Source organism: Triticum aestivum, chromosome 4A (genome assembly GCF_018294505.1).
Source record: "Triticum aestivum cultivar Chinese Spring chromosome 4A, IWGSC CS RefSeq v2.1, whole genome shotgun sequence".
Classification (NCBI taxonomy): Eukaryota; Viridiplantae; Streptophyta; class Magnoliopsida; order Poales; family Poaceae; genus Triticum; species Triticum aestivum.
The window spans coordinates 48,761,433-48,787,737 of NC_057803.1; positions in this window are offsets into that span (position 1 = coordinate 48,761,433).

Below are 26,305 nucleotides of genomic sequence, written 5' to 3' on the forward strand. Positions count from 1 at the left end.
AATAAATAGGAGAAGACAAGGCAATATGGGCTCTTTTTGTCAGATCAACAATAATGCATATAAGAGCTACTTCAACAATTTAATTATGCTCTTCTCCTATCGACCCCCAAAGAAAAGAAAAGAAATAAAACTATTTACACGGGAAAGCTCCCAACAAGCAAAAGAAGAACATGAAATCTTTTTGGGTTTTCTTTTTAATTACTACTACAAGCATGGAAAGTAAACTAATTAAAAGCTACAACTAATTTTTTTGGTTTTTCTTAAGGTTTATTAAACACAGAAGAAGAGAGCATAAAAAGGAAAATAAACTAGCATGGATGATACAATGAAAAAGTATGAGCACCGACATCTAGCAATGAGTGTGTGAACATGAATGTAATGTCGGTGGGAAATACATACTCCCCCAAGCTTAGGCTTTTGGCCTAAGTTGGTCTATGGCCATGGTTGGCCTGGCGGATATCCATAATAATAGTTGGGGTCGTACTGAGATGCAGCAGCTATCGCCTCCTGAGCTGCAGCGTGGCGACGAGCAGCCTCCGCCCTCCTCTCGTACTCATCTGCCTCCTCTCTGGTAATAACATATCTTCCTTTTGCCTGATAATCAAAGAAGGCAGGAACAGGGAGAGTAATACGGACAACACGACGTCTGTCAAAGATTAAACGATACTGGAGAGGTGATTCACTCCTCTCGACAAACTGGTGGTGAACCATAGCCTCATAATCCAAATAAGCAGGAGGCAACTCAATATCATCTTCGTGTATGGCTACACCAAGAAAATTAGCTACGCGGGTTGCATAAGTTCCACCAAAGAAATCTCCATTAAATCTATTAGATGCAACCTACATGCAACAATGGCTCCCAAATTATAAGATTTATCTCCTAACACGGCACTCCTAAGAATACTGAGGTCGGGGACACACATGTGACATGCCTCATCTTTACCATTAATGCATCTTCCTATGAAGAGAGCAAAATAATGTATAGCAGGAAAGTGAATGCTCCCTATAGTAGCTTGTGTTATATCTCTAGATTCCCCCACGGTTATACTAGCAAGAAAATCTCTGAATTCAGATTTGCGAGGATCGCTGATAGTACCCCACTGTGGAAGTTTGCAAGCAGTGGTAAAATCCTCTAAGTCCATAGTGTAAGAATTTTCATAAAGATCAAATAAGACAGTTGGAGAATTACGTGAAGATGAAAATTCAAACCTCCTCATAAAGGAACTAGTGATATAGTGATACTGGCTGCACTTTTCTTCCTCGAAGCTCACAAGATCAGCGTTACACAAATATGCATTAAATTCTTCCTTGATTCCCGCTCGATCCATAAAATTTTCTGAAGGCCATTCACAAGGATGCATTGGAGCGTTTCTTGGTGGCTCATCATCAGCATCACGCATTGCAAGCCTGGGCTCTTGTTTCCTTGAAGAGCCACCTTGGTACATTTTCCTAAACATATTTCTTCCTCTGAAAAATTTCTGAAATTTTTAGTAACTTCAAAATAAAAATGAACCAAACTCAATAAAATTGATAGCCACTACTCCTACAAGTGCCTAGAGCCTATATCATGCATCAAAACTACTTTTGACCATATAAATTTGACATGCAAGCTCAAGAACAGGGTCACCTAAGCAGCACAAATTTGCAATGAATAAAGCACTAGAACAAAAACTAATTGGACCAATGGAGGAGTCACATACTAAGGAACAATCTCTCCAAGCAGTTTTGTGAGAGGTGCTTTGAGCAAGGAGATCAAAAATGGCAGCAAAATGAGCTAGAACTCGAGCTTGAGCTAGATATTCGTGTATGTGGGAGGAAGAAGAAGTGTGTGGGTGCAGGAATAAGTGGAGGAGGGTCACCATGGGCCCACGAGGCAGGGGGCGTGCCCAGGGGGGTAGGGCACGCCCTCCACCCTCGTGGCCAGGTGGATGACCCCCCTGTTGTGTTCTCAGTGCCAAATATTCTCAAATATTCCATAAAAAATCATATTTAAATTTCAGGGCATTTGGAGAACTTTTATTTTCGGGGTATTTTTATATTGCACGGATAAATCAGATAACAGACAAAAAATACTATTTTTATTTTATTTAATATAAATAACAGAAAGTAAAAGGAGGGTACAGAAGGTTGTGCCTTCTAGTTTCATCCATCTCATGATCATCAAAAGGAATCCACTAACAAGGTTGATCAAGTCTTGTTAACGAACTCATTACAAATAACATGGAACCGGAGAAATTTCGAATAACACTATGTTACCTCAACGGGGATATGCACATCCCCAATAATAAGAATATCATATTTCTTCTTGACAGTAGGAAGAGGAAATTCAAAACCTGCAAATATAATCGATGGGATTTTTCCAATAGAGTTGATACTATGAACTTGAGGTTGTTTCCTCGGAAAGTGTATTGTATGCTCATTACCATTAACATGAAAAGTGACATTGCCTTTAGTGCAATTAATAACAGCCCCTGCAGTATTCAAAAAGGGTCTTCCAAGAATAATAGACATACTATCGTCCTCGGGAATATCAAGAATAACAAAGTCCGTTAAAATAGTAACGTTTACAACTACAACAGGCACATCCTCACAAGTACCGACATGTATAGCAGTTGATTTATCAGCCATTTGCAAAGATATTTTAGTAGGTGTCACCTTATTCAAATCAAGTCTACGATATAAAGAGAGACGCATAACACTAACACCATCTCCAAGATCACATAAAGCAGTTTTAACATGGTTTCTTTTAATGGAGCATGGTATAGTAGTACACCGGGATCTCCAAGTTTCTTTGGTATTCCAACCTTGAAAGTATAATTAGCAAGCATGGTGGAAATTTCAGCTTCCGGTATCTTTCTTTTATTTGTAACAATATCTTTCATATACTTAGCATAAGGATTCATTTTGAGCATATCAGGTAATCGCATACGCAAAAAGATAGGTCTAATCATTTCAGCAAAGCGCTCAAAATCCTCATCATCCTTTTTCTTGGATGGTTTGGGAGGAAAGGGCATAGGTTTCTGAACCCATGGTTCTCTTTCTTTACCGTGTTTCCTCGCAACAAAGTATTTTTTATCATAATGTTGATTCTTTGATTGTGGGTTATCAAGATCAACAGCAGGTTCAATTTCTATATCATTATCATTACTAGGTTGAGCATCATCATGAACATTATCATTAACATTATCACTAGTTTTAGGTTCATTACCAGATTGTGTTTCAGCATCAGAAATAGAAATATCATTTGGATTCTCAGGTGGTTGAGCAATAGGTTCACTAGAAGCATACAAAGTCCTATCATTTTTCTTTTTCTTCCTTTTAGAAGGACTAGGTGCATCTATATTATTTCTCTGAGAATCTTGCTCAATTCTCTTAGGATGGCCTTCAGGATACAAAGGTTCCTCAGTCATTTTACCACCTCTAGTCATAAATCTAACAGCATTATCATTATTATTACTATTCAATTCATTGAGCAAATCATTTTGAGCTTTAAGTACTTGTTCTACTTGAGTGGTAACCATAGAAGCATGTTTACTAATAAGTTTAAGTTCACCTTTAACATTAGCCATATAATCACCCAAGTGTTCAAGCGTATCGGAATTATATTTCAATTGTCTACCAAAATAAGCATTAAAGTTTTCTTGTTTAACAATGAAATTGTCAAACTCATCTAAGCATTGTCTAGCAGACTTATAACGAGGGATATCACCTTCATCAAATCTATAGAGAGAATTTACCTTTACTACCTGTGTCGGGTTATCAGGACCACGAGTTTCTTCAATATGGATCAAGATCATATGTTTCTTCAACAGGCGGTAAATTAAGACCATGTATTTCTTCAATAGGAGGTAAATTCTTAACATCTTCAGCTTTAATACCTTTTGACCATGTATTTCTTCAATAGGAGGTAAATTCTTAACATCTTCAGCTTTAATACCTTTTTCTTTCATAGATTTCTTTGCCTCTTGCATATCTTCAGGACTGAGAAATAGAATACCCCTCTTCTTCGGAGTTGGTTTAGGAATAGGCTCAGGAGTTGGCTCAGGAAGTGTCCAATTATTTTCATTTGTCAACATATTATTCAATAGAATTTCAGCTTCATCCGGTGTTCTTTCCTTGAAAACAGAACCAACACAACTATCCAGGTAATCTCTGGAGGCATAGGTTAGTCCATTATAAAAGATATCAAGTATTTCATTTTTCTTAAGAGGATGATTAGGCAAAGCATTAAGTAGCTTGAGAAGCCTCCCCCAAGCTTGTTGGAGATTCTCTTCTTAAATTTGCATGAAATTATATATATCCCTTAAAGCAACTTGTTTCTTATGAGCAGGGAAATATTTAGCAGAGAAGTAATAAATCATATCCTGGGGACTATGCACACAACCAGGATCAAGAGAATTAAACCATATCTTAGCATCACCCTTTAATGAGAACGGAAATATTTTAAGGATATAAAAGTAACGAGTTCTCTCATCATTAGTGAATAGGGTGGCTATATCATTTAATTTAGTAAGATGTGCCACAACAGTTTTAGATTCATAGCCATGAAAAGGATCAGATTCAACCAAAGTAATTATATCAGGATCAACAGAGAATTCATAATCCTTATCAGTAACAAAGATAGGTGAAGTAGCAAAAGCAGGGTCAGGTTTCATTCTAGCATTAAGAGATTGCTGCTTCCATTTAGCTAATAACCTCTTGAGCTCGTATCTATCTTTGCAAGCTAAAATAGCTAAAGAAGCTTCTTTATCAAAAACATAACCCTCAGGAATAAAAGGTGAGTCTTCATCATCACTTTCATCAATATTATCAGATTCAACATTTTCATTCTCTCTAACCCTAGCAAGTTGTTCATCAAGAAATTCACCAAGTGGTACAGTAGTATCAAGCATAGAAGAAGTTTCATCATAAGTATCATGTATAGTAGAAGTGGCATCATCAATAACATGTGACATATCAGAACCAATAGCAGAAGCAGGTTTAGGTATCGCAAGCTTACTCAAAACAGAAGGTGAATCAAGTGCAGAGCTAGATGGCAGTTCCTTACCTCCCCTCGTAGTTGAGGGATAAATATTGGTTCTTGGATATTTCAAGGTCTTCATAATGATAAGCAGATATAAAACCCAAGTGACTCAAAGAATAGAGCTATGCTCCCCGGTGACGGTGCTAGAAAATAGTCTTGATAACCCACAAGTGTAGGGGATCGCAACAGTTTTCGAGGGTAGAGTATTCAACCCAAATTTATTGATTCGACACAAGGGGAGCCAAAGAATATTCTCAAGTATTAGCAGCTGAGTTGTGAATTCAACCACACCTGGAAACTTAATATATACAGCAAAGTATTTAGTAGCAAAGTAGTATGATAGTAGTGGTAACGGTAGCAAAAGTAATGTTTTTGGTATTTTGTAGTGATGATAGCAATAGCAACGGAAAAGTAAATAAGCGAAGAACAATATATGGAAAGCTCGTAGGCAATGGATCGGTGATGGGGAATTATGTCGGATGTGGTTCATCATGTAACAGTCATAACCTAGGGTGACACAGAACTAGCTCCAATTCATCAATGTAATGTAGGCATGTATTCCGAATATAGTCATACATGCTTATGGAAAAGAACTTGCATGACATCTTTTGTCCCACCCTCCCGTGGCAGCGGGGTCCTAATGGAAACTAAGGGATATTAAGGCCTCCTTTTAATAGAGTACCGGACCAAAGCATTAACACATAGTGAATACATGAACTCCTCAAACTCCGGCCATCACCGGTAAGTATCCCGATTATTGTCACTTTGGGGTTAACGGATCATAACACATAATAGGTGACTATAGACTTGCAAGATAGGATCAAGAACTCTCATATATTGATGAAATCATAATAGGTTCAGATCTGAAATCATGGCACTTGGGCCCTAGTGACAACCATTAAGCATAGCAAAGTCATAGCAACATCAATCTCAGAACTTAGTGGATACTAGGGATCAAACCCTAACAAAACTAACTCAATTACATGATAGATCTCATCCAACCCATCACCGTCCAGCAAGCCTACAATGGAATTACTCACGCACGGTGGTGAGCATCATGAAATTGGTGATGGAGGAAGGTTGATGATGACGATGGCGACGGATTCCCCTCTCCGGAGCCCCAAACGGACACCAGATCAGCCCTCCCGAGAGGTTTTAGGGCTTGGCGGCAGCTCCGTATCATAAAACGCGATGAATCCTTCTCTCTGATTTTTTTTCTCTCCGAAACCAAATATATAGAGTTGGAGTTGAGGTCGGAGGAGTCCAAGGGGCCCACGAGGTAGGGGGCGCGCCCCCACCCTCGTGGACAGGTGGCGGGCCCCCTGGTCTTCATCTTTTGCAAGGATTTTTTATTATTTCCGAAAAGATGTTCCGTGAAGTTTCAGGTCATTCCGAGAACTTTTGTTTCTGCACATCAATAACACCATTGCAATTCTGCTGAAAACAGCGTCAGTCCGGGTTAGTTCCATTCAAATCATGCAAGTTAGAGTCCAAAACAAGGGCCAACTTGTTTGGAAAAGTAGATACGACGGAGATGTATCATACCACAAGGAGGCACATTGGATATAAGATAGAAACTTGATAATCTGAATGACTTGGCTTGAGATAATATGAATGATGAAGTCGCCTTAATTCTTCATAATGTAGCCAAGTCTCCAGTGACCTCCAACAACACATATTGATCAAGTTTGAGCTTATTGGTCCACAACCAAGTTGGATCCCAAGAGGTTAATCACAATAGGCTTGGCTACCCAAATGGTTCTTTTCTTGACACCACTTTGAGAACAAACAAATTTGGCAAACACATTGCCAACCTTATCCTTCCCAAGAGAATAGATATCATCAATTAGAATAGGGTTGGATAAGGTACCATTCGTGCATGAAGAAGCGACATGACCTTTCTCATGACATAGGTAGCAACGTCTACTATTCACTTTCTTCTCACTTGATTTCTCAACTTGAGAAGCATTAGCTTGAGTCTTCTGATACGTCTCCAACGTATCTATAATTTTTGATTGTTCCATGCTGTTATATTATCAATCTTGGTTGTTTTCTGCATGTTTTTTATATCGCAGGAAATCAAGATCAAACGGATTCCAAACGCAATGAAACTTTACGGAGATTTTTTTGGACCAGAAGGAACATAATGGGCCCTAACTATGCTTGGGGGGGTGCTCCGAGGAGAGCACAACCCACCAGGGCGCGCCCTGGTGGGTTGTGCCCACCTCGGGTGCCCCTTGGACCGCCTCTTTGCTCTATAAATACCCCAATATTCCCAAAACCCTAGGGGATTCGACGAAATATTGATCCAGCCGCCACAAAGTCTAGAACCACAAGATCCAATCTAGACACCATCTCGGATGGGGTTCACCACCTCCATTGGTGCCTCTCCGATGATGCGTGAGTAGTTCTTTGTAGACCTTCTGGTCCGTAGTTAGTAGCTAGATGGCTTCCTCTCTCTCTCTCTCTCTTGATTCTCAATACAATGGTCTCATGGAGACCCATACGATGTAACTCTTTTTGCGATGTGTTTGTTGGGATCGATGAACTTTGAGTTTATGATCAGATCTATCTTTTTATATCCATGAAAATATTTGAGTTTCTTTGATCTCTTTTATGCATGATTTCTTATAGCCTCGTATTTCTTCTCCGATATTTGGGTTTTGTTTGGCCAACTTGATCTATTTATCTTGCAATGGGAAGAGGTGCTTTGTAGTGGGTTCGATCTTACGGTGCTTGATCCTAGTGAAAGATGGGGAACCGACACGTATGTATCATTGCTACTAAGGATAAAATGATGGGGTATATCTCTACATAGATATATCTTGTCTACATCATGTCATCATTCTTATTGCATTACTCCATTTCTCCATGAACTTAATACACTAGATGCATGCTGGATAGCGGCCGATGTGTGGAGTAGTAGTAGTAGATGCAGGCAAGAGTCGGTCAACTAATCTTGGACATGATGCCTATATAATGATCATTACCTGGATATCATCATGATTATTTGAAGTTCTATCAATTTCCCAACAGTAATTTGTTCACCCACCGTTTGCTATTTTTCTGGAGAGAAGCCACTAGTGAAACCTACGGCCCTCGGGTCTCTTTCTCATATTATTTGCGTTTGCGATCAACTTTTCCTTTGCTTTTATTTTTAGATCTATTAAACCAAAAATACAAAAATACCTTGCTGCAATGTATTCATATTTATTTTATTTGGCGTTTGATCTATCAATCTACTACAATTTATCTCATGTCCGTTTGCCTATCTTGAGGCGTCGTACCCGGAAGGGATTGACAACCCCTTTAACACGTCGGGTTGCGAGGACTTGTTATCTATGTGCAGCGGCTGTTTACATTGTGTTCCTTGGTTCTCCTACTGGTTCGATAACCTTGGTTTCATATATGAGGGAAATACTTACCGCCGCTATGCTGCATCATCCCTTCCTCTTTGGGGAAATACTGACATAGCTTCAAGCGACATCAAAATGAATTACTGGCGCCGTTGCCGAGGAAGATATTCAACATATACCACGTTCCTAATCACAAATCTCATCTCCTTGCAATTTACATTATTTGTCATTTGCCTCTTGTTTTCCTCTCCCCAACTTCACAAAAAAAATGCCATTTTATTCACCCCTCTTTTTCCGTTTGCCGTTTTCTTGTCAGATCTATCCTTTGCTTGCAATCATGAGTGATTTCGGTATGGCACCAACAGATGATGGCTTAACTCCTAAGATTGGACGTACAAGCAATCTGTATGCTAAAACTTTTATTTTGGGGCAATGGAACGTCATGGGAAAAGAACGTATCCAAGAATTTTTCAATTGTGTTGGGAATCTAAGTCTTGATGATGCTCCTATACTTAAAACTACTAGATCTTATGCAGATGCTATTTCAGCACTAGTTCTAAAACTTGAAACTGAATTTATTCGTACCCATCCTGCTTTGCAAAGATTGTTTTTTGAGCTTCCCGTTATAAAGAATCCCAAGGCTAAAAAGTTGTCCACCCTTGTCCTTATGAATGAATTTGATTACATACTACGCGAATCTAGGGAAATCTTTGATTTTTATGGTATGAATCGTGAAAAACCTGTGATAGATGAAATTCTTTACAATAGTTAATATGCTTTAAGACATTTGCATGGGGATAATAAAATCTTTGATGAGAATCTTAAAAAGGAAGTCCCCGTTTTAGATATAATCCAACAGATTTTCAATAATGTTAATCAACATTACTCTTGCATTGTTGCGGGGAATCAAAAAGGTTATGATGCATATCAACTTAGGAACGCTAAGGTTTCTATGGATAATATGTTTTATGTTGTGTTTACAAAACCCCATGATGAAAACACCTCTAAGAAGGTTAAGAACAAGGATGACAAAACTTAGATCCTTGCTTTATGCCTAGCTAAGGGCGTAAAATTATAGCGCTTGTCGGGAGGCAACCCCATGAATAAAATTTATTTTTGCTTTTTTGCTTCCTGTTTTTGAGTGTTAGCACAATTATTCTATTGTTATGATTGTGTTTTTTTATGTTTTAATTAGTGTTTGTGCCAAGTAAAGCCTTTAGGATCTTCTTGGGTGATAGTTGTTTGATCTTGCTGAAAATATAGAAACTTTTGCGCTCGCGAAAATAATTCTCATTTTTAACCAGAGAGCGATAAAATATTCATTCCTCTTGCAGTAGATCAATATACAAATTAATCAGGTTGTCCTATTTTTCAGAATTTTTGGAGTTACAGAAGTATTTGAAATAGTCAGATTGCTACAGACTGTTCTGTTTTGACATATTCTGTTTTCTTTGCATGGTGTGCTTGTTTTGATGGCTCTATGGTTTTCTTTGATGAGTTTTTGCCATAGAAAAGTTGTAATACAGTAGATATAATGCAAGAAAAAAATATGAATTGGTTTGATACATCACTTATAGTAGTGATTTATTTTCTAACGGATCTCACGAAGGTTTCGTTGAGTTTTGTGTGATTGAAGTTTTCAAGTTTTGGGTTATCTTATGATGGATGAAGGAATAAGGAGTAGAAGAGCCTAAGCTTGGGGATTCCCCGACATCCCAAGCTATTATCCAAAAATGAGCAACCAACTAAGCTTGCGGATGCCCCTGAGTGGCATCCCCTCTTTCTTCTAACGACCATCGGTATTTACTCGAAGCTATATTTTATTCGTCACATACTATGTGTTTTTCTTGGAGCGTCTTGTATGATATGAGTCTTTGCTTGTTTTATTTTGAGTTTTATGTCTTTATCCCTTGGTGGACACACCTATTTGAGAGAGCCAAAATTATGTCATCACTTGTTAGAATTTCTCTCTTTGCTTCTCTTAAATTTTTTATGAGCTATGGACTTGCTCCAGTGCTTCACTTATATCTTTTTAAGCACGGTGTGCTTTAGTATTTTTGAAGAAATGCTCTCTTGCTTCACTTAGATTTATTTGAGAGTTAGTAAAATTTTCAAGAAAGTATCTCTTGCTTCACTTAAATTAATTTGAGAGAAAAGAAGAAATATTTGTGCTCATGATCTTCACTTATATTTGTTTGAGCTTATGAAAAGCAACACATGAAAATTAGTCCCAATGTGATAGATATCCAAGAAGGATATAATAAAAACTTTCATGAAGATCATTGGACAAAATAAATTTGATTCTTAGTAATAGTTTTGAGGTATGATGATGTGATATGTGAGTTATGTTTATGAGTAATTATGCTTTAGTAAGAATATTGGTGTTAAGGTTTGTGATTCCCTATGCAAGCATGAAAGTCAATAATCATGCAATGAAATTATATCCTACATATGGTGCATTATTCGATGTTAATTATGCTTAATGTTTGCTTATGATATTATCCATTTCTTGGTTGGTCGCTTCTCAATTTTTTGCTAGCCTTCAATTTGCACTAAGTATGATCTCTACTTGTGCATCCAAGATCCTTTAAACCAGTTTTGCCACATGAGTCCACTATATCTACCTATATGTGGTATTCTTTTGCTGTCCTAAGCAAATTTGCATGTGTCATCTCTAATTTTCAAAATAAACTTCTCTTTGGTGTCTTTGTTTCGCTCGCGGAGCGGTGAGGGGTGGCTAATATTTTCCATGCTAGATGTGTTATTCTCACGATGAGTGTTTATTCACTTTTCATTGCACGAGAGTAAGGCAAAGGTATTAGGGAAGCCCAGTCCCGAAATGAAAAAAATGAATTTACTTTATGTTGTCAAATAATAAATTTCTTGGAAAGTGTTGGTATGGAAGGCACCCGTGGATACGGTTAGCCATGGAAAGTGAAAGTATGGTCGAAAAAGAATAAACTTTATTTTCTGTTTGGGAACCGCCTATGATATATCTAGGATGGTAAGTGTTGGGAACTCTAAGTCGTTTTCGTTGGTGGGATGGATACACCTCCCAAAGTGTTTTTATCTGTAAGTTTTTCACTTTGAGCTCTGGCACCTCTACAAATCCCTACTTCCCTCCGCTAAGGGTCTTTCTTTTACTTTATGCAATTTTATTTTGAATTCGAGTCTCCACCTTCTCTTATAAAAGCACAAACTAGGAGGCAATATGATCGTACTTGTGTATTGGGTGTAGCTAATATGCGAGTGTGTTTCATGAACGGATCAATGGTTGAGCATGATGGGCTAGAGATAACTTATTTTAGCGTTGATATTTTGAAAGACAAGGTTGCTTGTTGATATGCTTGAGTATTTAAATTATCATGTCAAAACTAGACTATTGCTTTGAACAATATAAAAGTCCAAATGTCCATGTTATAAAGAAAGAATATGATATGACATGTTAGGCAACATTCCACATCAAATATTCTGTTTTTATCAGTTCCCTACTCGAGGACGAGTAGGAGTTAAGCTTGGGGATGCTGATACGTCTCCAACGTATCTATAATTTTTGATTGTTCCATGCTGTTATATTATCAATCTTGGATGTTTTATAATCATTTTATAGTCATTTTATATCATTTTTTGGTACTAACCTATTGACATAGTGTCAAGTGCCAGTTGTTGTTTTTTACATGTTTTTTACATCGCAGGAAATCAATATCAAACGGAGTCCAAACGCAACGAAACTTTATGGAGATTTTTTTGGACCAAAAGGAATATAATGGGCCCTCACTGCTCTTGGGGGGTGCTCCGAGGAGAGCACAACCCACCAAGGCACGCCCTGGTGGGTTGTGCCCACCTCAGGTCCCCTTGGACCGCCTCTTTGCTCTATAAATACCCCAATATTCCCAAAACCCTAGGGGAGTTGACGAAATATTGATCCAGTCGCCGTAGAGTCCAGAACCACCAGATCCAATCTAGACACTATCTCGGATGGGGTTCACCACCTCCATTGGTGCCTCTCCGATGATGCGTGAGTAGTTATTTGTAGACCTTCGGGTCCATAGTTAGTAGCTAGATGGCTTCCTCTCTCTCTTTCTTGATTCTCAATACAATGCTCTCTTGGAGATCCATATGATGTAACTCTTTTGCGGTGTGTTTGTTGGGATCGATGAACTTTGAGTTTATGACCAGATCTATCTTTTTATATCCATGAAACTTGAAAGTATTTGAGTTTCTTTGATCTCTTTTATGCATGATTGCTTATAGCCTCGTATTTCTTCTCCGATATTTGGGTCTTGTTTGGCCAACTTGATCAATTTATCTTGCAATGGGAAGAGGTGCTTTGCAGTGGGTTCGATCTTACGGTGCTTGATCCCAATGACAGAAGGGGAACCGACACGTATGTATCGTTGCTACTAAGGATAAAACGATGGGGTCTCTCTCTACATAGATAGATCCTGTCTACATCATGTCATTGTTCTTATTGCATTACTCTGTTTCTCTATGAACTTAATACACTAGATGCATGTTGGATAGCGGTCGATGTGTGCAGTAATAGTAGTAGATGCATGCAGGAGTCGGTCTATTAATCTTGGACGTGATGCCTATATAATGATCATTTCCTGGATATCATCATGATTATTTGAAGTTCTATCAATTGGCCAACAGTAATTTGTTCACCCACAGTTTGCTATTTTTCTCGAGAAGCCACTAGTGAAACCTACGGCCCCCGAGTCTCTTTCTCATATTATTTGCCTTTGCGATCTACTTTTCCTTCGCTTTTATTTTCAGATCTATTAAACCAAAAATACTAAAATACCTTGCTGCAATTTATTCTTATTTATTTTATTTGGTGTTCGATCTATCAATCTACTACAATTTTATCTCATGTCCGTTTGCCTATCTTCAGGCGCCGTACCCGGAAGGGATTGACAACCCCCTTAACACGTCGGGTTGCGAGGACTTGTTATCTATGTGCAGTAGCTGTTTACGTTGTGTTGCTTGGTTCTCCTACTGGTTTGATAACCTTGGTTTCATATCCGAAGGAAATACCTACCGCCGCTGTGCTGCATCATCCCTTCCTCTTTGGGAAAATACCGACATAGCTTCAAGCGACATCATCTTCTTGGGAAGAGGCCTTTCTTCAACTTGAGGTTGAGCATGAGCTTGAACTTGTGGCTGCTTCCCTTGTTGCTTGTCACTAATGGGCTTCTTCTTCAACGGGCCAGATCTAACATGTTGCCCTTGAAAGCAAATAATCTTGGCCGAATTCTTGACTTGTTCTTGGCTCTTCTTATTATTCATCTTGGACTTCTTCTTCTTATTGGAGTTGAATCCAAGTCCACCTTTGTCATTGGGGGATTTTGCACACTCAAGATATTGTTGAGTGTGGACTTCCCTTCATAACACTTTTGCAAGTCAATCTTCAGAGAAGTGACTTGGGCCTTGAGCTCTTTGATTTCCTCTACATGCTTAGTCTCAACAAAAGTACTCGATGAAGTATAAGAATCAACATTAGAGCAACAAGGCAAGGGAAGTAATTCATCACAAGATGTAGCAACATTATGAGTGGATGAATTATGAGGACTAGCACAAGGCAATATAGCATTTTGACTTGAAGTAGTGCTAGTATCGACATGAGACTCACTAGATGTTACCTTAGTAATCATAGCCTCATGAGATATCTTTAGCACATTGTGGGATACTAGAAGATCATCATGAGAGCTTGTGAGATTTACACGACATTCTTCCAATTTCCCATAATTGCTAGATAGCAACTTAATTAAGTTGAGCCCTTAGCTCAACATTCTCCTTCAAAATGGATGCTTCACAAGAAATAGAGTTAGTAGCACAAGTGATGCGACACAGTCTTCGGAGAAGAGGGCGTTGCTACTTCTTGAGCTTGCGTTGGTCTTTCCCTTGAAGAGGAAATGGTGATGCAACAAAGTAGATAAGTATTTCCCTCAGTTAGAGAACCAATGTATCAATCCAGTAGGAGACAACACACAAATCACCAATACCTGCACAAACAATCAAATAACTTGAACCCAACATGATAAAGGGGTTGTCAATCCCTTCACGGTCACTTGCAAAAGTGAGATCTGATAAAGATAGATAAAACTAAAGAAAAGATAAAGTAAATATTTTGGGTTTTTTTGGATTTATAGATCGGAAAGTAAAATATTGTAAACTACTAGATCGGAAACTTATATGATGGAAAATAGAAGATCAAAAACTTATATGATGGAAAATAGACCCGGGGGCCATAGGTTTCACTAGAGGCTTCCCTTAAGATAACAAATAAGACGGTGGGTGAACAAAGTAACATCTAGTGATAGAAAAGCGCAAAGTTATGACGATATCTAAGGCAATGATTATGAAATATAGGCATCACGTCCGTGTCAAGTAGACTGAAATGATTCTGCATCTACGACTATTACTCCACACGTCGACCGATTCCTGCTTGCATCTAGAGTACTAAGTTCATGAAGAACAGTGTAACACATTAAGTAAGATGACATGATGTAGAGGAATAAACTCAAGCAATATGATGTAAACCCCATCTTTTTATCCTTAATGGCAACAATACAACATGTGCCTTGCTGCCCCTATTGTCACTAGGAAAGGACACCGCAAGATTGAACCCAAAGCTAAGCACTTCTCCCATTGCAAGTAAAACCAATCTAGTTGGCCAAACTAAACCGATAGTTCGAAGAGAATTACAAAGATATCAAATCATGCATATAAGAATTCAAAGAAGATTCAAATAATATTCATAGATAAGCTGATCGTAAATCCACAATTCATCGGATCTCAACAAACACACGGCAAAAGAAGATTACATCGGATAGATCTCTAAGAACATCGAGGAGAACATGGTATATTGAGAATCAAAGAGAGAGAGAAGAAGCCATATAGCTACTAGCCAGGGACCCGTAGGTCTGAGGTAAACTACTCACACTTCATCGTAAGGGCAATAGAGTTGATGTAGATGTCGTCCATGATCGAATCCTCCTCCAACAGGATGCCAGAAAAGGCCCCAAGATGGGATCTCACGGGAACAGAAGGTTGCGGCGGTGGAAAAGTGTTTTCGTGGATGCTTCTGGTGGTTTGGGAATATATGTGAATATATAGGAGGAAGATCTAGGTCAGGGGGTCACCAAGGGGCCCACAAGGTAGGGGCGCACCCTACCCCCTGGGCACGCCCTCCACCCTTGTGTCCGCCTTGTGGCTCTTTCGACTTGCACTCCAAGTCTCCTTGGTGTCTTCTGGTCTAAGAAAAATCATCATGAAGGTTTTATTCCGTTTGGCATTCCGTTTCTGCGAAGCTCAAAAACAAGGAAAAAACAGAAACTGGCATTGGGCTCTATGTTAATAAGTTAGTCCCAAAAATAATATAAAATGGCATATTAATGCATATAAAACATCCAAAACATATAATATAATAGCATGGAACAATGAAAAATTATAGATACGTTGGAGACGTATCAGGTGTTCAAGGGGAGGTCCGATATTCACGGCGTAGGATCGATAAATGGATGGGAATAACTAGCTGCAAGCAGTCGAAAAAAGGAAAATAAGATATTATGACCCAACGTGGAGGATTCACACTGAAGCTTGCAATCCAAATATTTGCCGATCCACAACCCACAATACCACCCCACACAACCACGCTCAAGTCATGGAGCACGGGATAGGTGCAATGCGCAAGGGAAACTCCAAACTCTAACCCACACAACATGATCTAGTCATGCAACACGAATTAGGAGCAATTTCTCAAGGAATCACATGAATAAGGATAACAAGAGCTCTCCAATCTCAGGAGGATCTATGTCTTTGGTCTTTGATAAAAATGGCAAAACTCCCCAACAAAGGGAAGAGCTAGCCTATTTATAATTGGGACAACCCCCCTGGATAGATGTGAAATCAAACTAGCTGTGGGAACCGTCTTAGCTATGAAAGAGAACCATCTTTGCTTTGACTAAATGGCTTAGAGACTTAATGAGGTAGCTTCTAGAAAGCTCTCGTTGGAGGGGGTTGGCAGTTCTCGACCAAAGATTGTTCATTGGAGTCGAACAAGTTTTCCTTCAACAGCAAACTCGAGTTTTGGGGACCTTTCGCAAGTTGGGATATCCAAACTCATGCAAAACATTGTTTCATAAAAATGGGAACAATGTTTCTTCAGCAGACAACTCATTTCTTCATGAACTCCTAACTTTGTTTCTTCGCCACAAAACATTGTTTTGCATGGACTGAAATGTGTTTGCCCTTCCTCGATGTTGCACCTGAGTTCAACCTACAATAAAGGAGATGAAAGTGCAACCATGTGTTCAAGATTTTAGTATAAACTTAAGTTAGAGTTCACCTGGCAATGTGTTCATTTGACACTAAATCTTATGATTTCTCCTTTGATGACCATGGATGTATAAATGGTTGTCATGTCCTCATCATCCTCCCCCTCTTGAAAAAGTGTCGTCCTCTATTCTGAGGGTTGAATGGTTTTCATGTCCTCATCATCCTCCCTCTCTTAAAGAGGAGTTGTCCTCGACTCTAGCTGATCATCACACAAAAAAATATTGGCTAATACAAAGAAAGAATGCAAAGATTTTATCAAATGCATAAGTTTAGCTTTCACCTTTACAAACTTCGAATGCTTTGTTCAACTCAATAATTCCTTCCAACTAACATTTCCATGGAGTAGAAACTTGTAATTAGGCACATCCATGTTCATATCATCCTCCCTCTCTTGAAGGAAAGTCGCCCTCAACTTCCTTCGATCAACAAAATAATAGCATGAGGACAATACAGAATATCTTGGCAAAGTAAGATTTGAATATTGATGTGCAAGTTTTTGTTTTGTTGGCTCTTTTATACTCTCTACAAGATTAACAAAATGGTGTTGTTGCATTGATGATATACCAAACATCTTGTCTCTGATTTCATCGCGCCAATGCTTCAAGAGTTCATAAGTGCATATCTCTTGGTGCTTCAAGATGAATGATCTCTTTTGTTTTACCTTACCGAGTACTTCCATGCCTTTCTGAAGATCACTTACCACACACGATGTTTCTTTGCTGGTACTCCACGTGCGCCATAATTGTTCATGGATCTCATTGATGTCTACTACGCAACTTTATTCTTGTAGACATGTGTTGGGCCTCCAAGCGCAGAGTTTTGTAGGACAGTAGCAATTTTCCCTCAAGTGGATGACCTAAGGTTTATCAATCCGCGGGAGGCATAGGATGAAGATAGTCTCTCTCAAACAACCCTGCAACCAAATAATAAAAGGTCTCTTGTGTCCCCAACACACCAAATACAATGGTAATTTGTATAGGTGCACTAGTTCGGCGAAGAGATGGTGATACAAGTGTAATATGGATAGTGGATATTGATTTTTGTAATAAGAACAATAAAAAGCAACAAGGTAGCAATTGATAAAGTAGAGCACAAACGGTATTGCAATGCTTGAAAATGAGGCCGATGGTCCGTACTTTCTCTAGTGCAATCTCTCAACAATGCTAATCTAATTGGATCATATAACCATCCCTCAAAGTGCAAAGAAGAATCACTCCAAAGTTCTTATCTACCGGAGAGCATAAGAAGAAACTGTTTGTAACTATTCTTTCCGATCGATCTATCAAGAGTTCATACTAAAATAACACCAAAGCAAATTCAGATTTATAATACTCAATCCAACACAAAGAACCTGAAAGAGTGCCCCAAGATTTCTACCAGAGAAACAAAAGACGAGAACATGCATCAACCCCTATGCATAGATTACCCCAATGTCACCTCGGGAATCTGCGAGTTGAGTGCCAAAACAAGTGAATCAATATAATACCCCATTGTCACCAAGGGTATTCATATGCAAGACATATATCAAGTGCTCTCAAATCCATGAAAGTATTCAATCCGATAAGAATGAAATAGCAAAGGGAAAACTCAATTCATCACAACAAGATAGAGAGGGGAAAACACCATATGATCCAACTATATTAACAAAGCCCGTGATACATCAAGATCGTGCCATCTCAAGAACACGAGAGAGAGAGAGAGAGAGAGAGAGAGAGAGAGATTAAACACATAGCTCCTGGTACAAACCCTCAGCTCAGAGGGTGGACTAATCCCTCCTCATCATGGTGGTCGCCGAGATGATGAAGATGGCCACCCGTGATGATTCCCCCTTCGGCAGGGTGCCGGAACAGGATCTAGATTGGTTTTTTGTGGCTACAGAGTCTTGCGGTGGCGGAACTTCTGATCTAGGGTTATTTCTGATGGTTTCTCTATTTATAGGATTTTTGGCGTCGGTTTCACGTGAAGATGGGCCTCGAGGTGAGCACAACCCACCAGGGCGCTCCTGGGCCCCCTGGCACACCCCGGTGTCTTTGTGCCATACTCCTTCACCTTCTGGTCCTTCCACGAAGCTTCGGGGGTCTCTTTTGTTCCAAAAAAATCATCAAAAAGTTTCAGCTCATTTGGAGAACTTTCATTTCTGCACAAAAAAACACCACGGTAGTTCTGCTGAAAACAACGTCAGTCCGGGTTAGTTCCATGCAAATCATACCAAAACCATATAAAGTTGTTGTAAACATGGCATGAATACTTCCTAAATTATAGATATGTTAGAGACATATCAACATCCCCAAGCTTAATTCCTTCTCGTCCTTGAGTAGGTAAATGATAAAATAAATAATTTATGAAGTGTGAATGCTAGCAAAGTGCACAAGTTTGATTAATGATAATTTCAATCACTTTTCCTAGCATCATAACAACAAGTCTTTCTCATAAAACTCATCATGATAAAGTAGCAATTGAAGACCGAATTTTTGATGTGGAATGCTACCTATCATATTCATCATAAACTCTTTTCTTTTGTAGCATGGACATTTGGTCTTGAATGATTCAAAGCAATAGTCTATAATTTGACATGAGGACATCAATACTCAAGCATATCAACAAGCAACCATTGTCGGTGTCAAAACTGGCGGATCTCGGGTAGGGGGTCCCGAACTGTGCATCTAAGGTCGATGGTAACAGGAGACAGGGGACACGATGTTTACCCAGGTTTGGGCCCTCTCTATGGAGGTAATACCCTACTTCCTGCTTGATTGATCTTGATGAATATGAGTATTACAAGAGTTGATCTACCACGAGATCGTAATGGCTAAAACCCTAGAAGTCTAGCCTGTATGACTATGGTATTGAGTATATCCTATCCGGACTAAGTCCTCCGGTTTATATAGACAACGGGAGGATCTAGGGTTACACAAGGTCGGTTACAAAGAAAGGAATCTTCATATTCGGTCAGCAAGCTTGCCTTCCATGCCAAGGAGAGTCCTATTCGGACACGGGTGCAGTCTTCGGTCTTCGTATCTTCACAACCCATCAGTTCAGCCCATGGCTAACAGGCCGGACGCCCGAGGACCCCTTAATCCAGGACTCTCTCAGTAGCCCCTGAACCTGGCTTCAATGACAAGGTATCTGACGCGTAGTGCTGTCTTCGGCATTGCAAGGCAGGTTCCTCCTTCCGAACTCCAAAATTAGTCTTCGGACGAATTGATCGTGTCCGGACCTGTAACACACCGCCTCGCCATTCCACGTTTCGGGGCGTGGTTTTTATTGGCACGTCTTATCTAAGCAGGGATCGTGCCCCCTTATTGCGGGATTTTCATCAATATGAGCGTGGGTAACCCAACCGTCCCGCAAGAAAGATTCCTTAGGAATAGACAGGTTTTTAGGCTTAGGAGGAGGCATTCAATACCGGAGGCCTTTATAAAGGAACCAAGGGCCATCCTTTTTATGCCAAACTTCTCCCCAGCCTCCCCAACCCTGAGTTCCAACACCCAAGGTTCGACTTCATTGCTTCCAGCCTTCCCCTCATGTCCATATCCTGCTCCCAAGCCCGATGGGTGGCTTCCTCCGTTACATATGAGGATATCGCAAAGCTTCGGGCAGCCAGATATTTGACCGCAGAGGTCCACCACCGGCTTCCTGCTCAAGGACAGGTTATTCCGCCCCCAGATCCAGCGAGAGGGTTGTATTCATCTCCCACTTCCTCCGGGGGTTAGGGTTCGCTCTTCACCCCTTTGTCCGAGGGCTAATGTTTTATCACGGGCTAGATTTTCATGATCTTGCCCCGGACTCTATCCTCCACATCTCGGCATTTATCATTACATGCGAGGCCTTCATCCGAACCTCCCCACACTTTGGCTTATGGCACAAGACCTTCAGTGTGAAGCTGAAGGTAGTTGACGGGGAACAGGTGGAGTGCGACAGTGCTATGGTCAGCCAACTCACCAACACTCCCTGGCCAAGAGGCTCTTTGACCGAGACTTCCAATCACTAGCAGCGGGAGTGGTTTTACATTACAGAGCCCTGCAACACCAAGTGGGTAGCTGCACCCACCTTCCATCCTGGCCCACCGTCACAACTTGCATCATGGGTCAACAAGGGGCTGGATTGGGGATCAGTTGATGAAGTGTGGACTTTACTGAGCTGCATCCGAACCCTCCTTGAGAGAGATATCGATCTTGTCAACGTTATCCAAGTGATGTTAGTTCACCGAATCCTGCCCTACTAGCGCAGGTCTCGCCGCATATGGGAGCTTAATCCAGAATGACAACAAACCCTCTAACACTTCTTCGGCACCACACACGAAGGGATGTGGAAGTTATTTTTCAGGAAGCGGAAACATTGGCCGGACACTGTCGAGGATGCTGGCCTTAACTGCAATCGTCCGGATACCCCGGTAAGCACTTGGCTTCCGAACACTTTGTAATTATATGATACTAAGCAAGCTATCTTCTTCTAGGGCTGGATAAAGAAGGCTGAACTAATTATGTGTTCGGCTCCTCTGCCCAAGGGCCCAGCGAATCTTGTTCTTACAAGGATGCTGGCCTTGGCACCATACCAGATGCCTGTGAAGGAGGGCGAGGAGGAGAGTGAGAGGACCAAAGATGGCCCCTATTCCCAGGGTACATCGGAATTTGTGTCCAGAAGAATCAAAATCCCCTCATCCAGAGACAAAGGTGAAGGGGGGGCACTGTCTCCTTCCCTCCAAGGAAGAAAATGGTCGCCCCCGAAGATTGGGAGAAGCAGGCACCTAAGTGAGGCAAGATGCCTCTGGTGGGTGGCTCGGGCTTGGAGGACATCGAAGCGCAGTCTCATGACGAGGACAAGCCTCAGGCCAAATCGTAAGTGAACAAGGTTGTTTTAAACATGTCCCGTTCTTTTCTTATAATGCCTGGAATATATATTTTTTTGCAGCTCAGCACGTAGTCTCCTTCAATAATCCTCTTCCTCGGGGGACCTTCTCCTGGAGATGATGGAAAGCGAGACGCCCCCACCGGCCTCTCCATCCAATCGGGCGGACGACTTTTTGGTGTCGTCGCGGAGGGTCTCCCCCGACCAACAAATGGTGCAAGGGATGATGAAGACTTTACCCAAAGGTGATACTTTGGCGGTCCAGGGTCCGGGGCACAACAATGAAGACCCCGAACAATCCGGAATACAGCCGGATACAAATAAACATATCCCTTCAAAGGGTGGACACACTCCTGCGGCAGCCTCCGAAGACCCAGAGGCGCCAGATATCTTGACGAACATGTTGCGGCAGGCGTCCGTTTTGGAGGAACATCATACCTTGATGGGTATGGTGGTTGAAAAGGTCCTATCTGTGAAGAGCGGATTGAATGAGGCCTTTGCGAGCCTACTAAGAGGCTTCGAGGTTTGTATTGTAATATGTGCAATTATAGGCCTTTGCGAGCCTACTAAGACCTTCGAGGTTTGTACTATAATATGTGCAATTGTGTTTTATTCAGAAAATACACCTGTGTATAGATAGTAGCCCCTGAGACTCGGGTTGGCTTCCCATGGGAGGCGAATGGAGGATCAAAAAGAAATATTCAAGGACTAATCTGGTTAACTTTGAACACATGCTGCTTCCCCCTGGCTACTTCCCAGACCGCGGATATAGTCGAGCAGCAACGGAAGTTTGATGTGGCCAGGGATGACATTATGTTAATCAATATTCCTCTTGATGAGTCGCAAGGCATGTATTCGGAGCAGTCCCTTCACATGCATTTTTTTGATATAAGCATGATGCTGAAAGTATATACTGTAATATGCATGGCTACAGATGGCGCTGCCGCCGTTGAAATTCTTCGGGTGGAGCTAGCTAGGGCCAAGGAGCACGCCCGGTGTAGTAATGCGGCTGCCAAAAAGGCATCAACTGAGTTAATAGCCGAACGAGCTGCTCGGCGTCAAGACGAGGAGAAGATATCCACGATGGCACCCGAGCTAAAAAATGCTGCTAGCCGCTGCGAACTCCTTGAGAAGGAGAATGAAGCCAAAACAGCTGAAATTGACAAAGCCCTTACGAGAAGCAAGAGAAGCGCGGTCTGAATCCAGAGTAGCCCCCTGAGGAGATCTGGCAAGCTGGGGTGATTGCGGCTCGTAAGCCATTTTTGCTACAGACTAAGTTCGGTGATCCGAACTATGCTCAGCTTAACCAATTGTGGAGTTCTCCGGACGAGTTTTTAGACTTGCCGAACAGTTCTTCCGATGCGGCGTAGTTTTACCAGGTGCGAGAGGGGTATGCAACGGAGAAGCTTTTCTGGTCACAATTCGGCGCCTCAAAGCACCCCCTGTTGCTGAATGAGCAGATGTCCGAGTGGGCCGAGCTTCATAGGATATCCGATGCGGCCATGAAGAACGTCATAATCCAGCTATGGCCAACTGAGCCTGTTCCAAATAGTTACTTTGGCTTAGTGCAACGGCTTGTTGACGCGGTGCCACGTATCGACACTGTGAAGTGGTCGGTGTGCATCGAGGGTGCACGGACGACCTTTGCCCAAGTCAAGACATTCTGGGGGAAGATGAAGGCCATCGATGTTGCGGTGAAGAATCCACCCAAGGGCAAGGACCACCATGAACCGGAGCATTATTTTGAAGACGTCCTAGTAGGCGCCCACTTGATAGAGGGTCAATGCTCGAAAGACATAATGTTCGAGTGAGGTGTATGAGAATTGTACGAGACAATTTTATAGTTAAGCTATTTGTATATTTTGCTCGAAAGCTTGTGTTCCTCCTGTGCGGCCGTTTTAATATAATCTAAAAAATTTCCAGTCGTCGGCTTCAGCCCCCTTGTAGGAAGTACAAAGGTGTTCGAAAAAGCATCTGATCACTCTTGACCCGATGTCTTGGTCCATGAAGGTGGTGTCAATGCGGCGAACCAAGCAACCAGACTATAGGGCGTTAACACTTTCACTTAGACATAGGAGTTTTATGGTGGGTCTACGACCTAGCCCCTGGTATGTATGTGGCTTATTCATACGATGCATTTACATATTTGACCAAGAAGAGGTCCTTCGTGTGACACGGAGGAATCGTGAAAGATTCTGATAAGTCATCGAGTGGTTGACCAACTCTCGCCAGATCATGCAGTCAGTTTTCGGCTTTCTCTATTGAGGTGCTTAACCAGGTGAACCGGTAGCACAATCGTAGTAGTTCTCCCTTTACTACCCTAGACGATAGAGTGGAACGTAGGATAGCAAGCACAGGAGCCGGGCAACCCAACTATTGACCCAAGACATGATTTGGAGATGATGCATATAAGGCCAAACTCGCGACACCGAAGTACGCTGTAAAAGCTATTCGGACTTTTTTGGCAACTCATTTGTTTCCGTACTGAGCCCCTGGCAAGTTAAGCTGGGTATATCTGTGAAACAATCGTAGGAGGCGTATTCATTTGCGGAAAGGCACGGATGATTAATTCGGATAATGTCAACTGGGACCTGAGCGGTATGCCAATGATTAATTGATATATATGAAGGCCACGACCCCGGCTATTTGATATGCCCTGGGTCGAAGGCAGAGGAAAAAGGCATGTTACAGGCTCGAAAAAGAGTGCGGTCTATAAAAAGTTATTTTGGACCTCCTGTCGCACGTCTGCGCCGCCTGTCCTCAGCGAGGGGAATCCTTGAAGGATGTAGCCCCGTAGGTGAGTGTACGGATCCAAACTCCGATGGATTCGGTTGTAGGTGTTTCTCCTTTGCGCCACCTGTTTTTAAGAGATAATGAAGAAAGAAAAAGGAAAAGCAGATAAAAATGTTACCGGAGTGCTTGCAGACTTGTCCGTATTGTGCGTCCGCCAATGCCCATGGTATTTTGAGTGCGTAATTATGTATGCGCGGTATAGTTTTAACGGTATATGAGATGAGCATCGAAAGCCGAACTGCTATTTCTGTTCTGGATTTGATCGATCTTCAGGGGGAAATTGCTTCTGACCCCTGACAGTTAGCTGGTGAACCACTCCATTGTCCCTATTGCCTGGCGGCCCCTTTCATTTGTGTCCAGTGTTGAGCTTGCTGACCTACTTGAGGACCCAACAGCTTCTGTTGGTATGATTAGCTGGTTTATTGGGGTGGCCATGAATCTGGTAGGGTCGGTCCAGTATCCTGTCTAGGTTGGATGGTCCGTCTCTGTTTGCCTTGAATTGCTTTTTCTGTTGTCCGGGCTTGGGATCGCTAAATCCGGCGTTGACCGCGGTGTCGCGTGATCTTTCATTATCATTGCGACTGTTGTGTTTGCTTCGTCGTGGCCTGCCATTGCTTCGTCATGGCTTGCCATTGCCAGTTGTCTTCTCCCGTGCAAAAGCGGGTCATTAGGGCGGTAAGGGCTGTCATGGATCTAGGTCCTTCTTGACCGAGGTGGCTTGCAAGCCATTCATCTCGGACGTTGTGTTTAAAGGCCGCAAGGGCTTCCACGTCCGTACAGTCGACGATTTGGTTCCTTTTAACTAAGAACCTAGTCTAGAGCTTCCTAGCCGACTCTTCGAGATGCTGGACAATGTTACTTAAGTCATCGGCGTCCGGTGGCCGGACATATGTTCCTTGGAAGTTGTCACGAAAGGCGTACTCCAAATCCTCCCAGCTGCCAATGGATTTTTTTCGGCAGACTGTTTAACCAGTACCGAGCTGGTCCTTTGAGTTTCAGTGGTAGGTATTTGATGGCATGAAGGTCGTCTCCGCGGGACATGTGGATATGGAGGAGGAAGTCCTTGATCCATACCATGGGATCCATTGTTCCATCGTATGATTCGATATTCATGGGTTTAAACCCGTCTAGGAATTCATGCTCCATTACTTCATGTGTGAAGCAAAGAGGGTGTGCGGCACCTCTATGTTGGGCCACACTGTAGCGTACCTCCAATAGAGTCCATTTGCGGTCTTCAGCCCGGCCGTGGATAGGTTTGTCACGTCCGAATAGGTGGCCGTCGTCGCGTGTCGAGGTATGTCCTCGCGATCCGGAGATCGCTCTTGAGTGTCCTGCTCTACTACCCAAGTCCTTTTGAAGGTTGTATGTACAACCCCGAGCTGTTTTGTTCTTGCCTTTACCGCGAGGTGGGGCGGTATGGTGTTCGGCTTGAGTTGCCGCTTTACCCGGACCAAGTTGTAGTCAACCTGCCGCATTGTGCGATGATGGTACGGGCTCCAGCGCCTTATCGTCGCCATGGGGTAGCGGTCTATGCTTCAGGTAGCTTTTGGCTGGTCCACTAAGGCTGTATTCTTCGGCGGCTAGGACTTCGGTCCATCTATCATTGAGCAGATCTTGGTTAGCTTGAAGCTGCTGCTGCTTCTTTTTTAGGCTCCTTGCAGTGGCTATTAGTTGGCGCTTAAAGCGCTCCTGCTTAAGAGGTTCCTCAGGCACGATGAAATCCTCGATGGCGAGGCTCACCTCATCCTCAGAGAGCGGAAGGTAATTATCGTCCTCCGAATCTTCGTGCGTGGCCTGTTTACCAGGGATAACGTGCCCATCTTCCCATTCATCTTGGTCATTAGATGTATCCATGGGGTCCTCGTTGTCTTCGGCATTGTCGTCCATACCGTCAATGTTCTCAGAGTCGTAATCAAGTGTATTGGTGAATCCTCGACCGTGG